At 42.1% G+C, this 16105-nt stretch overlaps 1 protein-coding gene across 1 annotated transcript in view; it reads right to left on the reverse strand.

Moving 5' to 3' along the window:
* The window catches only part of TGFBR3 (transforming growth factor beta receptor 3), a 185861-nt gene extending 180464 nt beyond the window's left edge, over positions 1 to 5397 (reverse strand). Inside the window, exon 1 of the mRNA XM_019753067.2 lies at positions 5091 to 5397. The gene's annotated coding sequence lies outside the window, so the exon portion shown is untranslated. The remainder of the gene's footprint in view (positions 1 to 5090) is intronic.
* Positions 5398 to 16105: the final 10708 nt, after the last annotated feature.

Genomic DNA, 16105 nt, shown 5'->3' on the forward strand with positions numbered 1-16105 from the left:
AAGTTTCAAATAATAAAATAAAATAGCATAATAAACATAAAAGAAATAAATCCAAGTTCTGCTAGGTGCTCCACCTGACCCACTTGATGTTCTTACTGTCAATGGTGATTGAGTCATGGAGCCTGTAAAACTGCAGACTTTCTCCCAGGGCAATCTGATCAACAGGAAAGCTCAAGGACTAGTATGTGTAGCAACTGTTTTCTAAAGACCATTTTTTTCCAAGGACTAATCAACTCAAATGTGTTTTAACTAATGGTCCATCTGCAATTTCACACAAAAGCCTGACCTTCAGCACGTAGCAGGAAAATGAATTATGAGCTTGGAAGGACAGACAAGCAGGTGCTTCTTCCTTCTGCAAACAGCACCCAACTCTGAAGTCCTCTTTTCCCTCCCCGCCCCCCCCCCCCAGTCCAGTGTCCAAGAGGTAGGGAGCGTATATGTTTCTGTATTATCATCATTTTTCTTAAAGTGAAGATAGAGCTAACATTTGAGACTTAATTCTAAATTACTATTGTAGCAACAATTTAACATTAAATCCTAAAAATAAACATTGCTAGGCTGTGCTATCACTTAGTCTTCTTCCCAAACTTGAAGAAGCTTTCATCACAAACACTATCTTAAGCAGGAGATATCCGGGCATGGTTCTGGGGCCCATGTTTCAGACCTTAACGGACAATCGCAATTTTAAATATGGTCTCCATCCCTTACAGATATACCCATAGTTGTTAGCCTATAAGTCTTGATGTTTGGCTTGGAAAAGTGAAGAACGAAAAATGTAGAACAAGGTCCAAATAAGAGTGGCCCCACACTAAATTTTTATGAATGTTGCTTCAAACACTTAATATTGCACACATCTTGGTTAAGAGATAAAAATCATTACTCTTTCTCTAAGAGAAGGAAGAATGCTTGGAAATCTGTGCTAAATCTGTGCAAGGACTTTGCAAACAGAAAATAAAGCTCAATGTCAGTTAGCAAACAAGTGTGCTATTTCAAAAGATACAAAACAAGAAAATGTAGAAGTGGACAGAGCCTAAGAAATGGACCCAGCTCCTTTTTATAAGGCCCTTTCAAGATATGTTGATTTATTTCAGCTTGACTAGAATCTGAACAAACTAGCAATAGCTTATGTTTTATGAAATGCTACATTCCAAGTGTTACTCTGAAGATGTGGAAGCAGAGAAATACTGCCATTGGATGTTGTTGCAGTAATACTTTAGTAACCCACAAACTAGCCTTTCACAAATTATAGTTAGCCTTTAATAATTTCAGCCCTCACTGAAATTATTAAAGGCTAACTATAATTTGTGAAAGGCTAGCTTTTCATATAACCTAAATTCACTCTTTTTCATTCCTAATTAACTGCCCATGTTCCTAGAGGCAATTCAAGATTACTTTTAAATTAAAGATCCCTAAAAACACTTACCTAACTTGAGTAACGCAAATATCAAAAAGTAGTTAAAGTTTTTTAAGTTTTAAAATGTCAAAAGAAGTTTAAAATATAAAGAAAATGCTCCAGCAAACAGCGATAACGTCATTTTTTAAACTATTAAAAAGAGAAAAATTGAAGACTGGCCTCATTAATTAACAAACCTGACAATTATAATTAGTTTTTGCCCAATAGTAATGAAAACAAGGGCAAAAAAACCACACATGCACACACACATTTTCAAAGTGGATTATCAAGAACGAGGGTAATTCAAAATGACCACAGAGCAAATTCATCCAGGAAAAATATTACAGCAATGTTAATACTTACCAGTCATCCTCTAAATTCTAACTGTTCCGCCTGCTAAGCTTGAAATGTATAGTCAGAACTTTTCACAGATTTATGATCCCAGGAAATTGGTCATCACTTAGGTACTAAAGATATCAGTAATGATCACCTTCTTAGTACAAAAGGGACATTAGAGTCCTTTGGCCCTGGGCGCTTAGGCCCAGATTCTGCTCTCTGCAAAGCCAGCAGACACCTGATTTTTACAAGATACAACCAAGTTTGCCTACAAAAGGGAAAGATTAATTCCTTTGAGCCTTAAAAAGAATGGGACAATACTTGCCTTTAAGCAAACCAATTCTGTCAATCTATAAAGCCTTTCCATGACAAAGCCTTAGGAAGCCTTAAGACATCTTGGCCCCCTGCTATCAGAGGATTAAAAGAGGACAACTAATTTGCTGAACTCCGAGACCAGGAACCGTAAGCCTATTAGGGAGTTGGGGGTTGATAAATGTTTGCCCAATGAATAAACAAGAGATGCCAGCACGGAAGACTAAATTAGATCCTAACTAGACTACTATTCTAAAGTGTAAGTGTAATATTGTGCTTTAGAAACAAGGGACTAAATTTGCCCCTAACTTTGATAAAGGAAATAAAGTTAAGTCAATACTACCTGATACACAGAAACAAGAAAGGAAACTGGCCTACAAAACTGCAGGCTAAGATTGAAAACCTTTGTAAAAGTCAGTTTGTTTTTCCAAATATGTTCATTCTTAAGTATCATTTATATTATATTTACAAGCAGGAGTGTCTATAGACACATCACACCTTAACTAGATAAATAGGATACTTCTGAACTATTACTATACAAAAATATAATCCTCTGAGGAATGCACAGTAATAGAAATGCTGTTACTCAGGATAACAATCCCTTATTTCTTGCACTTGTAAGATGTTAATGAAAAGTGATTATGACAGGATTGTGAGCGCACCAACCTCCCTGAGAATAAATGTACTATATGCAGTTTTCTACAAAAGATAAACGAGGATCATTACAAAAGGATTCACAGTGGCTCTCTCTGGACTCCCAGTTCTCCTGAATAACTTGAAATATCATTCAAAGTACACGAAACTACTTTACATACACCTCTTTAGGAAAACAAATGGAAAAAAACTACATGTGTGTGTTTAATATATAACAGTTCTTGACATATATGCAACATACAGGCCCTCTCCTCAAGGTCATTCTCATTGTCATCAGTTAAAATTAAACCCAGTTCTCCATTGTAAACTCAGAAATCAACTTGGTTATTTTGCTAAATTCACAACTTTCTCCACTTGTGAAGTGTAAGTTTAATACCCTAAAAACTGGCTCATGAGCCTAATAGACATCAATGCTCCCCCTGTTGGCTAATATTCAAAATAACAATGAATTCCCCAGGGGTTGCCTTTGAAGTGCTGGGGTTCAAAAGTAAGTTGGTGACTTCTGTATTTAAAAACATGAGCTGGATCAACAGTTGTTAAGCAAAGTTGTCATGTAATGGTCAGATTCCATCAAAACAGGAAAAATTAAAGTTGACAAATGACAAACTGAAGGGCAAAAAATATGCTGAAGCCTTGAAACACTCAACAATGCAGAATGAAAGCCAAAAGCAGAGAACACCAAGAAACAGAGCGACATCCTTTAACTGACACAATGGCATGAAGTCAATTTCATTTTAACAGCCCTTAAGGGGGTAAGAATTATTTCCCTGCCTCTTGTGCCAACCCCAAGCTGTTTCCTAAGGAAACCAAGTAACGCTGACCAACAATGTCTGGAGAATTAATAAAAAGAAATGAAGAATAAAGATCCATATTAATTAACACAATTCAGAGTTCTATATATAATTACTTGGAGCCAGTTTCCAAGGAGCTGTGATTTGGAACCACCATAAGTATATCACCTAAATTAATCACAGGTACCTTATTTGTGTTTTAAGTGATGTGCTGAACTCAAATGGGAAGCTGAACAATGGATGAAGACGCCTAGACTGGCTGCACACAAATCTAACTGCACTTGTTGCTCTCTGCTCAGTGCCTAAGCTAACTCTGGAGTCACAACAGAAAGTTATGTAGGAGCTTGGGCAAGTCACTAACCTAGTGTCTCATCTGTAAAACCGGGCTATTAATGGTGGTTTTACCACATAGCTAGTATGAGGATTGAGAGCAATTGTGTCCGTAAGGCATTTAGGAGACTGTCTGGCCCACAGTTTGGGCTCAATAAACGTTAGCTAGGATTATTACCCAAAAGAAATTGCTAATTTCACACTGAAGTAACTGTTTGCAGCCTAAGTACCATTTCAGGAAAATTAAAAAGTCGTGGTAAATGCTTTGCTACTTGTAGAAGATTTCTCTCCTCCCAAACCTCGCTTACTTTTCTTGGAAGGGAGGTGTTCAGAAAACGCTTTATTTCCCCATCTCAGACTGTCATTCCTACCATCCTCTACCCTCTTCGCTTTTCTCCTGTCACCTCTGGGCTCAGGAAAAGCTGCACTAACACAGCAACCCTATGAGGCAAGTACTATTATTATTCCCATTTCACAGCTAAGGAAATTGAGCAATTTTCTTCCAGCTTTTTTTTTTTGTAAACCTAAGTTGTATTCTGCCAAGGTAATTCAGGCTTGACAAGCCGGTTCCCTACACTACGTGATACTGGAAAGTGGGGCAAATGCCCTAATAAGAACGAGCAAGCAGATTTCCCTAGCAACACAGATTTACAAGCTTGTTCTAACCAAATGAATAAGAGAAACCTTCAAAATAAACTGGGTAAGGCTCTTAAGTTACCCGGGGACGCGACCTCCGCGGGGGCTCCGGGCTGCAGCGCTCCGCACCGCCCATAGAGCGAGCACCCTGAGGGCGCGGCCCGCGCAGAGCGCAGCTCCTGTCCGAGCGCGAGTCCCGGGGCCGCAGGCTCTGCACTGGCAACTGAGTGCAATTCCACATCAAACCTTTCCCAACGACGCTATCACGCGCCTAGTGGGAAGCGGCCGGCGCACCCCCGTGGGAGTCAAAAGAAACCGCGAAGAGTGCGGGCGTGGAGGAGAAATCTTCCCCATTGCAGCGCATCGCCCCAAGCGCTGCCCACCCGGGGCGGCCGCTCCCAACGCACCACCAGCCACGGGTCCCGAATCCGCGGCGCCCGACTAAGGCCGCCCTCCCAAGCCTGGGGATCCAGGCAGTCGGATCGACCCCGGCCATGAAGCAGCCACGGAGCCGCGCGCAGCTCCAACAGGAACCGCGCAGCCTGCAGAGCCTGCGGCCGGGACCGGTGCTGGGTTAGCGGCGCACCCAGGGGCGTCCCGGCAAGGGCTGCAGTGTCGCGGGGCCGGGCGGCACGTACCTCGGGGGCGGTGTGTCAAGCGGAGATCCACCCGCTGCAAGTTGGAGGAAAGTTTCTCCGCCCAACGCTCGGCGGCAGCGAGCTCCGGCAGCTGCTGCGCTACGGCGCAACTACGCCACCCGGACCCGCCGGGGACTTTCACCTCCTGCAGGGAGCTCTGGGAATCACGCAGGGAAAGTGGCCCGGCACCAGAGCCGCCGATTCCCCTCACTCACTCACTGGGAAGAGGAAAGCGCCGCTCAGCGTCCCCGAAACCCTCGATTACCCCCATCGGGCCGACCAAGCGCACTCGCTCGCCCTCACACACACGCGGGCGGGGACAGGCAGGACGCCACAGCAATCAGCGCGCGGGGGGAAGGGCGCTCCTCCTCCGCCCTCCCCACCAAGGGCTTCGGGCCGCGGAGAAACTCCTCCTCCCGTCACCCGCCTTCTCTCTCCTCCCCTTTTTCCTCCGGGACTGATGGATGAGCCCCGAGCACTTCTTGAGCCTGTGCTTCCCTTCGGACCGAGGAGGGAGGGAGAGTAGGAGAGGAGAACGTGGGACAGCCGAGCTGCTGCATGCCCAGGTTGGGGCAGCGGGTGGGGGGACCCAGTCCTCGAGAAAGCTTGGGGTGGGGTCCTGAGTACGCGGGTGCACGCTGCAGATTTTCGGTCCCTCAAATAGGTCCTTCAAACTTTCCAGGGCTCTCAGGAGTTGAGTTTTTATTTAGTTCCCTCCGTCTTGATATAAAAATTCTAAAACCTCCAGTAATCTGATCACACCCTTTGACCACTCCCTAGCACAAACCCCCTGCACACATTTATTCTGTCGCTGTTTGTTTTTCCCACCTCCAGTCCTACTTGTTATCTCAAGATGCGCTCTGATGGTGTGCGCCAGCCGGGTCTCGCCTCCTCCTCCCTAACAGATGAGAGTGCATTACCCAGCTGATCCCCTGCTCGCTAGCTAAATAAATTAATACAAATAAAGGAGCTAAGTCAGCATAACTGGCGCTGCCCTAAGGTTGGCCTAATATAAACCAACCTGTCTGTGGCCGTACAACTTCCTGCATACCTGTACCTGTGAACCGTACCCTACAAGAGTTGATGAAAGCACTAATGAGAACACCACTTTAATACTCCTGTTTACACCCCGTTTTTCTATTAAAAGATAACACTTAAATCACAGGACACTTTTACCAAGAGGCTGTAAAATGACCGTGGGCTGACAGGTTTCAGAAACTGGACTCTCATTCCTGACTCTGCCCTTAGGGGACCTTAGACAAATGGTTTAAACTCTCCACATCTCTTTTGTCCTGTGTAAAAATGAGAAGCTTGAACTAGGAGACCTCTTTCAGGTCTAAAGTGTTATGGCCTTAGGCCTTTAATAAGTCGGCAAGTGGAATTGGGAAGTTGCTTATTGCTTATTATTCGGAAAGTTATTGGATTTCCTTACTTTGAGAAAAGAGGAAGTATTTCTCATCCTTTCGTTTTGTACCTACACATAAAGAATCCACTCAATTGGAGGAACTTTCACAAAGGTCAAATCATCATTGATCACCTGGATTTACTGCGAAGGCCTCCTCAAAGAACTAGTCATTCCTTACTGATATTTGTTGATCATCTACTGTGTGAGAGGCTTGAGCTAGGCCTTGGAGATACACATAGGCTCAGTGCCCTGAAGGAACAGAACAAACAGTCTAGGTGGAGTTAGCTTCAGCTTTGATATCTCTCTAGATATAAGGCGTTAGCTTTCTCACAGACTCGAATTACATAGTATTCATGCCTCAAATTGTCAAGTTTTAGTTTCAAGTGCAGACATGAACACTTGAACTGGGTGTGAATATTTAATCCTGCATTTAAATGTATCAATCATGTTAAGTAAGGCTTTCTAATTTCTAAATAAAATGGCACAGTAGAAGACGAGAGAAAAACCAAATCCTAGATAACTTAGGAGTGTCTTGTCTTCAAAGAATGATGAAGTGACTGTTCACAATGGAGCCAGGTTCTCAATAGTGTACCATGAACATGTATTGAACAATTCCTTTGTACCAAGCAGAGTCCTAAACACTCTATATGTGTAAACACATTTACTTCTCACAGCCCTATAAAGCTGTGCACAAACCTACATATAAACTGAGACCTTACATCTTGCAAAGATAGTATAGCTAATAAGTGGGAGGGCCAGGATTCAAACCAGGGCATACGTACTACAAGAGCTTTATATATTGGCAAAATGAAAGGCTTGGAGGAAGAGGTTGGTTGGTTGGAACTTTTTTTTTTTTTTGCAAAACATCTTTAAAATTCAGGCCTATTTAGTTCATTTCTGTAGAAGATATGAAAGCACAAGAATTTATTTTATATCAGTATTTCTAAAACTAATGTCTACAGAGACGTTTACTCTTTAAATCTTTACACTAATAATGTGATATTATTTGCAGAAATCCAGACACCTGAAGCATAAAACACAGGTTTAAATATAAACTTAAATTTTTGGTTTCCCAGCAAAGCTCTAGAAGTAAGGTTCCCCTACCTTTTATTAAGGGCAGTATTAACCGACTTCTAAGGGGATGAATCCTGTCTTTTCATTGGTTTATTATGAATAGGACAATGTTCAAGTTACAGTTTTTGTTACTATAAGATACAAGCTTCCTTTGATCCAAGGTGGTATCTCAGTCATTTGTTCCGAATTTTTCAAAAACAATTCTAAGCAGGGGGAAGGGGGGGTAAACAACAAGGTGCACTTTATCTCACTTGTATAAAAGCTTTTGACAGAAGAGAGTCTCGGTGATTTACTGAAGCTGTGTTTCTCCCAAGGAACCACCCCTCCTATAGGTACCAACCTGCTCCTTTATGATGACTCATATTTACTGGCATGTCTCCGGATTCTCTTAATTAGCAGACAACTGAACAAATTCATAATAACCTGTTTATGCTCCTTACAGAAGCAAACACTTCAAATTTCTAAAAGAAATTCATTCTTTTTATTTTTTAACAAGTCCTCATATAGTGCTTAGCACATACTTTGCTCATTACAAATTCTAACTCATTAAATGCTTATAACAGCCCTATTATCCTCATTTTGTTACCAGGACCCCAATGTTAGAATCCATCTGCCGGCCCGCACTGGCCCAAAGAAATGCACGAGCAGGAGTTTGCAGTATAGAAAGAAAAATAGTTTAATATTGAACTGGCCAATCTGCAGACAAGGAGCTTATATTCTAAAGACCCAACTCTCTGGTGACTATGGTGTATAGGTTACAGATTAGATAGGGCAAAATCACAAGACATGGTGGGTGAGGGGGCCTGGGGCATGCTGGGAGTTGATGGGTTGTAGGTGAGGTAAGGGTGATAAATCATTTCTTCAGGTCTTGAGGAGAGTTCTGAGGTCTGCTCTCGCATCCCTTTGGTTTCATGGTAAAGTAGCCAGGGGGTCATTCCACCTTCAAGCTCAGGAGCTGAAACATAACTTAGATCAAGCTGTTATCTTTAGCCTGCTAGAGGTCTAGACCTGGTGACCATTAGTCAGGTCTGGGCTACTATCTTTTGCTGCCTCGGGTTCCTGATTATTGTTGTGGGGGGAGGGGGAGGGGGAGGCTAGGTCTGTCAGAAGTATACACATGGAGAGAGATGATTTCTAGAGCTAGGATTTAAAGCTAACTTTAATCAAAGTCATAAGGACCATGGGTTTCAGTTTTACAGATTAGAAAATGATGCACACAGAGGTTAAGTAACTTGCCCAAAGTGACACAACCAGCAAGTGGTAGAGCCAGGTGCTCTGGCTCCAGAGTCTGCTCTGAACCTCTACTCTGTGCTGCTGACAGGTGAAAGGGAGCCCTCTTCCAATCATAGTCTTATTTTTTTTAAGCCCAATTCTTGAAAAGTTTCAAATGATAAAAACAAAGTTTGTGGGCCGGGCTGGTGACTCAGGTGGTTGGACCGCGGTGCTCCTAACATTGAGGTCGCCAGTTCAATTCCCACATGGACCAGTGAGCTGCGCCCTCTATAGTTAAGATTGTGAACAACAGTTCTCCCAGAGGTTGGCCACAGCTGGAGGTTGGGGCACCCTGAGGTTGGCATAAGCTGCCATGGGCTGCTGAGTGGTGCCACGCAGGCTGTTGTGTGCTGCTACTGGCTGCCCTGTGCCACCATGAGTGGCCGATTGCCAGCATGAGCGGCTGGCAGCCAGCGTGAACGGCCGGCAGCCTGGAAGAGCTGCCGTGAGCTGCTGTGAGCTGCCGACCTGAGCAGCCGACCAACAACCGGTGACCGACTGCTTGAGATCGTGGGGGCGCAAGCCTCATAATCCCAGCATGGGCCAGGAAGCTGCGTCCTACTAGACTGAGAAACAACGGCTTGAACCGGAGTGTGTGTATGTGGAGGGGGAGGTAGAAGAAAGGGGGGAAAAAACAAACAAGTTTGTTTAGGAGAACTATCCCTGCCCCCCCACCCCGCCCCTGCACCACCACATAAAAATAGATTCCTTTGGTCCAGTAAAGAGGGGAGAAGAGAACCAACTTTAAAGTTTGTCTGAAACAGCCAATATCTTAGGAGCAATTGCATAACTACTCTTAAGAATGTGTGACAGAACATGAACCAAATGTTCCAAAATTGTTGTGACAGCATACTGGTCTACAAACTATAGCATATGCGCCTATTTTCTGCTCGGTTGACTGATTATTACAGACAGATTTACTACTCTATTTCTAAAATTCGCCCATAAAGATTCCAGTTCGTGCCTGTAGGTGTTTTAAATATCACCTTAATCTAAGGCCATAATCTAAAACCACATTTTATATATCTGTATCCAAGATTAGAATTTGGTTTACTCTGATAAAATTTGCAGCTGGCAAATTCCAAATTAATGAGGAAAAAATACTATCAGATGAACCTGTATGCAGAGCAGAGCCCAAAACAGACACCTGATTCAGGCCTGGGGCATTCCTCAGAGAACTTGGAAAGAAAAATCTAAAGCAAATTTCCTTACAGTAATCATGAGTTCCTGCAAACTTGTCATTTCCTGTGCACCAATGGAGGTTTCCACAATGCACCTTCAATTTCCCCCTCTGCAGGACTTCTGACAAAGCAGGAAACCTCACACAATTTCAAAGTAACAGCGAGACCCCCCCTGAATCCCTGTGGTCTTAGCTCTGGAGGGGGTGTGGCAGAGCCTCCACTCTCCCTGCCTCCGGAACAGGGATTCCAGAGGGAGGACTTCGCCCTGGCCTCCACCTCCATAGCTGCCCTGCAGAGAACTTTTGTTTTGACCTGGAGAAGAAAAAAAAAAAAAAATTGTGAACTAAACACGTTATTTTGTGTTCAGGGGAAACAGAAAAAGATGAGGAGCACCCAAGACATGTATCAATATCTGTGAATGTTACAAATCTCATTGCCTTCATATTAACAGATACAAGAAATGCTAAAACTCTACTTCTAAAAATACCCAAATTTAAAAATTATTATTGCTATTATTATCCTTTATTGAGCACTTACTCTGTGAAAGGCTTTGTTGTAAGCCTAGCCTTTTAAAATGTATTTCCCAACATATTTTGAAAATGGTTATTTCCATGCATTTGTTATAAAATTACCTGCTATAATATTTCATTAGGTCACTTAATGTTCTTTTAATCTAAGGAGAGAGAGAGTTTCTCAACTGGGTCCCAGATTCAGTTATGAATTCTATAAGAAATTTGTTTTCAGTTTGTATGTTTGTTTTAGTAATCTTAAAAAGAAATATTTTACCCTCTTTTTGGGGGGTTTGGGGGTTGGGGGAAATAAAAAACCAACAGACTTTCCCATAATAAAATATTTTAATTTCTTAAGTCAGTGTTTTTTAAAGTAGGAAACTTATTCCCAGAGGCCCCTAATTTATTTTTCTTTAAAAGGGGTACTTACATTGTAAACGTTTGAGAAATGTGCTATAAAATTTTTAATTAAAATTTCCTTTAAAGTTTCCCCAGTTTAGTCATACAATTTATGCTGCTTTCTGGAAGATGTTAGCTTCTTTCGTGTTCCAAAAACCAACCAATATTCATTGACATTTGCTAAGCCATATTAAGAGGTGAAAGATTCATACAGAGGTAACGGAAAATATAATAAAAGGATAACTAAAGAACGGAAAAGTATTATATGTTAACTATCAAATGTGACTGTAAGTGCTAGAAGGATTGAGATGATCCTTGGTCTGGGATGATTAGAGCAAGGTAAGAAGTAACATGAGGATACAGTGGATGCAGAGAACGGAAAGAACATTCTGAACAATGGCAAAGGGATACTAAGGCTTTAAAGCAGGAATGCCTCAGAAACTTGTCCCCAGAAAGAAGCTAGAATAAGAACAGATCGTTCACCTCCCCATAACAGACTATGAGGACCTTCCAGGAGCATTTCCATCAGTCTCCATAAGAAGTCCAAGCCTTCTAAGTCATTGCTTATCACCAGAACACTTACCACGATATGGCTCTGAACGTCCCCTACCCTAATTCAATCTTTCTCAACCTTCCAAACCCTTCCAGTTTGCACTCTGGAATTTATGACAAATTAACCATAAAATCCCTTGTAATATTCCCCCTCTGGAAAATTCTGGCCTCTCAGTTCCTTGACTTTCTCCCCTCCAGCTCCCTGTTTCTCTGCCCTACTTCGGTCTCCTAGTGCCGTGATTATGTCCAGGTTGTTTTCATTAGCAATAACTGTTCCACCTCCCAAATCTCAATTTCAAGCATTCCTCTCTGATCACCAATCTGTTGTTCCAACTCATTCCCTCTAGTATCTTGATTCCAGCAATTCTTTGGCCCCACCAGGGTCTCTAATCCATTGTCCCTATGGCTTTTTCACAATGACTGACCACTATAAATGTATGACCACAATCCTCAGGAGGCTCTTAGCACTGCTCAACAATCCTACTATCAGCTCACTCTCTTCTTCTCCAAGAAGTTTATTTTACTTCTCTTCTGCTTCTAATCTGGCTTTCCACCCACCAACGTGTACATACACATGCACATAAACGATTCAGTAATTTCTATGCTCAGTGCACATTAGTGAATAAAACCTGGCCCCTCCTTAGAGCAAGCTTCCTATGTAAGTTTATATGTTTATATTAGACTACAAGTATTACAGGGCAGGGACCATGGCTATCTTAGTCAACACTGTATTCCAGGCTCCTAGCAGAATGTCTTGCATCTAACAGGTATCCCATAAACATTGAATTAATGGATGGCTTCATTCCAGAGATGATACTCACAGTTGAGAGACTGAAGAGAATAGTGATTTTGCAACAACAATAGAAGGAGATGCACCTCTAGAGGCTCAGCAGGACACTGACCCACAAACTTTGGACATTATGCAGGCCAGGACTTGGGAGGCAGCAGAATACATCACACCTGGAAGAGTTGTCACCAATTTGTCCGGGCAGCATGAATGAAGCCTGACCTGGAAGCCAGAGCTTCTAGCATGAGGAAGGGGCTCCCTTATCTCAGCCAGTTAAAATAGAGTAGATAAATGAAGACCCCAGGCTGGAGCAAATCAACATGCTGACTAAAGTTAGCTGAAAAGAGAGAGTCATGTAACACTAAGAGCGGGAATAATGTGTAATGTCTTACATATCACCCTTATTTTGTACTACGTTGATAGAGACAAAAATCATATCCAAACTACTATTATTGCTGGAAAATGCTGGCCATCTTGAAATGCTAAAGGCACTGATACTAAAGGAAAAAGAAATAGATCTTAAAAGGTTTTTGGCTACTCCCCAAGTGTGAGAAAAAGGAAGGAAGCATTCATTAACTTAAACAGTCTCCTCCCTTCCCACTCACCTTTTCCCTTTGAGAAAGGACAACATAGTTCCTTTTTTGCCTCTGGTCCTCTACACTACCCGGTCCCACTAGCATCACCTTCAGTTTTCTCGATAGAATGTGAAAATAACTTCAACTCTGTTTTAAGCATCAAGCAAACCAATTTTTCAGGCCTATTTAAAAAACAAAAGCTTCATAAGCACTCTATATGGCATTTTATTTCTCATTTCTTTCACTTCTCTTTTCACTTCACCAAATTTTCCAATGCTTTTGCTTAAATGAAATTTTACTAAATTTAAGTGCATAAGCAAAAGATATACATTTGTAGAGTCTGTGCACATAAGTAAAAATAAACATATACATTAGTACATTTTATAGATTTTTATTCTTCATATGAATTATTTTCTAGTCTTTCATTGTGCCACATAGCTTCAAAACTTCACTGAGTATTCTTTCATATTTTCTCAAGGCTGAAATTTTTCAAACTACAAAGTTTGGAGAGAAGAAAACGTCACTGGGAATGCTGAACGGTAACTTCACATTTGACCTGGGATAGTCTCAGGTTTCATTATGTTGGATAGAAATCCCTTTCAGCAATTTTTTTTCCAGAGAGCTAAGTGGTATGTATCTTTAAAAAAAAAAAAAAAAAAGACAAACTGAAGCTCCCAAAGTGGTTCTTCAGATATTTGACTTTTTTTTAAATAACTCCAAGTTCAACTCAGCTGGAATTTTGAGTGTCGCCTGAGTGCACTTGTATCCTTGCCTGGTTGCTTTTCTCTTTCCTGTATTTTTTACTAACTGGTATTTCAGCTTTGAGATTCTCTTTCAGAGAATGGTCTTTTCAATAGAATTTTGCAGCTCCACTGTTTTTATAGGTCTTATATGTACTGTCAAACTAGCCCACTAGGATAACGGCATTTAGGTATTTATGTGGTCATGTGCAACATCAGCAAATTAGGGGGCAACATACAACTTGACTTGGGAAAGAGGTATATTTGTTGGAAAGAGCGATATGCCTGAAAAGCATATTTTAAAAGGCTTTGTTATTTTTAGGAAAACCTCATGTAGAAACACTAGAAAAGCATCATGTCCCAAGGGCTTTGATGTGGCACAGTTCTGGTTACAGCATATTTTCTTTGTATATATTGGGTTCATTAAGCTCAAACCAACCTCATAATTACATGACTGTGACAAGATTAACTGAATGGACAACCCAAAAGTCCTGAAGGTCATCTGAGGGGCCTCTACCCAATAATACTTTTTCTCCTCAGTTATTTTTAGTCTGGCTTGATGAGACTGTGCCCATGCAGCAAGGCAGAGGATTATGTATGTTTCGCTCCAAGACTTGTTTATCACTATTGTGGGTGCTGAAATGTGCACAACTTTCCAAACCTAGGTCAAAAGGAGAAGATTGATTCCCCCCCAAAAAAGAAGAGATCTTGTTTACAAGAAATTTTCAAAATACAGAAAAATGCAAAGAATCTAACAAACACCCATGTGGCAACACCCAGAACTGATAATTGTTAATATTTTGACAAATTCTTTGTCTTTCTATATAAGAAATAAAACATTACAGATAAAAAACTAAAGCCCACATGACCTCCTCCTCAACTCCAGTCCAGACCAATTACCCTCTCGGACTCTTGAGAGGAAACCACTTTCATGAATTTAATGTATATCTTTCCAAGGTGTTTTGTTATACTTTTACAAATACATATATGTGTGTGTGTTTGTACATACACTATATATATGTATATATATATACACATATATATGTATCTAGAGATAGTAATGCTTTATAATGTGAATGTATGTGTTCATTTTAAATGTTGCATAAGTAGCACATAATTTACAACTTGTTTTTTTCATTCAACATTATGATTTTTAATCCATCTGTGTTATATATGCGTATGGAGTTGGTTCATTTCTCTTAGCTGCTAGACTATATTCCACAGTATTAATATAACATTTAAAATTAATCAGTCCCCATTTCAATTGTTTTTACTGTCATGCAGGGTCTCAGCTCCCGCTCCCCGCACAAGAACGCAGGATGTGGCAGAAATGGAAACATTTTGCTGCCAGCACCCACATGCTTGAAAGCAGGGGAATGGCAGCAATGGACTTGGCCCTGGAGGATCAAAAGCCCCCACTGTCGGTGGTTGGGCCTGATAGCTCCATGGGGGGCTGGTTTGACCCATGATTTGCAAGTGACGCCAGGGGTGGTAGCTGAGTGGCCACCGCAAGTGACTTTGGTATACGGAGGTTCCGATGCCAGGACAACTTTGCAAGGAACCTATGTGCTCTCACTATGGCCTATTATGGGATCCCTTGTTCTGTTACATGTTGAAACTACGCAAAGGACCCCAAGAACTGCCATAAAGGTCTGGTACCACAAACTGGGAAAGGTGCCAGTGTCAGTGACCCTCCTTTCCCAGGACAAAAAGCTGGCATGTAACCTCCCAGATGGAAGGGATTTGCCATTATTGGTTCCTAAGACTACTATTTCTTTCTGCCCATAGGTGCCTGTAGGCTAATACGGCACAGGGCTCCTCATGGAAGACACTTGTCATGTAGATTGTGAGGCCAGACCCTGAGGGGTGGAGTGTGGGGACAGAGCCCCAGAGAGCAGTTTCCAGGCTCTCAGCCTCAAGTGGAAAGGTGCTGGCTCGGGTAGTAGATGGCCATCAGCTGTTACGCGTTAGCCATTAGCCACTGATATAACTGCTGTGGCTATGCTGCGCAGGGGTGGGGGGTTGGTGGGTTGGTTGGTTGGTTGGTTGGTTCGCAGAGAAGCAGAAGGCAGATTGCCAATCGTGTGGCTCCTGCTTCCTGTGTCTCCAACCCACCTGCCAACGAGAGTATAATGGTATGAACCCCCTATCTATGGCTCCATTGGTGTTCCTTTTTGGCCTCACCATATCCTGTGTTCTTGTGCAGGGAGCAGGATCAGAGTCCCTGAATGACACTACTTTCTATTATTACAAACAATGTTTCAATGATCAAGAGACTTGTACAGTCTCCCAGTTCACACGTGCAACAATTTCTCTATCGTAATGCAGGGACTCAGCTCCCACTCCCCACACAAGAAAGCAGAATATGGTGAGGCCAAAAAGGAACACCAATGGAGCCATAGATAGGAGAGTCACACCACTATATTCTCATTGGCAGCTGGGTTGGAGATACAAGAAGCAGGATCCACACGATCCTTCTCTGCCAACCAGCCAACCAACCAACCAACCAACCAACCAACCA

This window comes from Rhinolophus sinicus, linkage group LG06 (genome assembly GCF_036562045.2).
Source record: "Rhinolophus sinicus isolate RSC01 linkage group LG06, ASM3656204v1, whole genome shotgun sequence".
Classification (NCBI taxonomy): domain Eukaryota; kingdom Metazoa; phylum Chordata; class Mammalia; order Chiroptera; family Rhinolophidae; genus Rhinolophus; species Rhinolophus sinicus.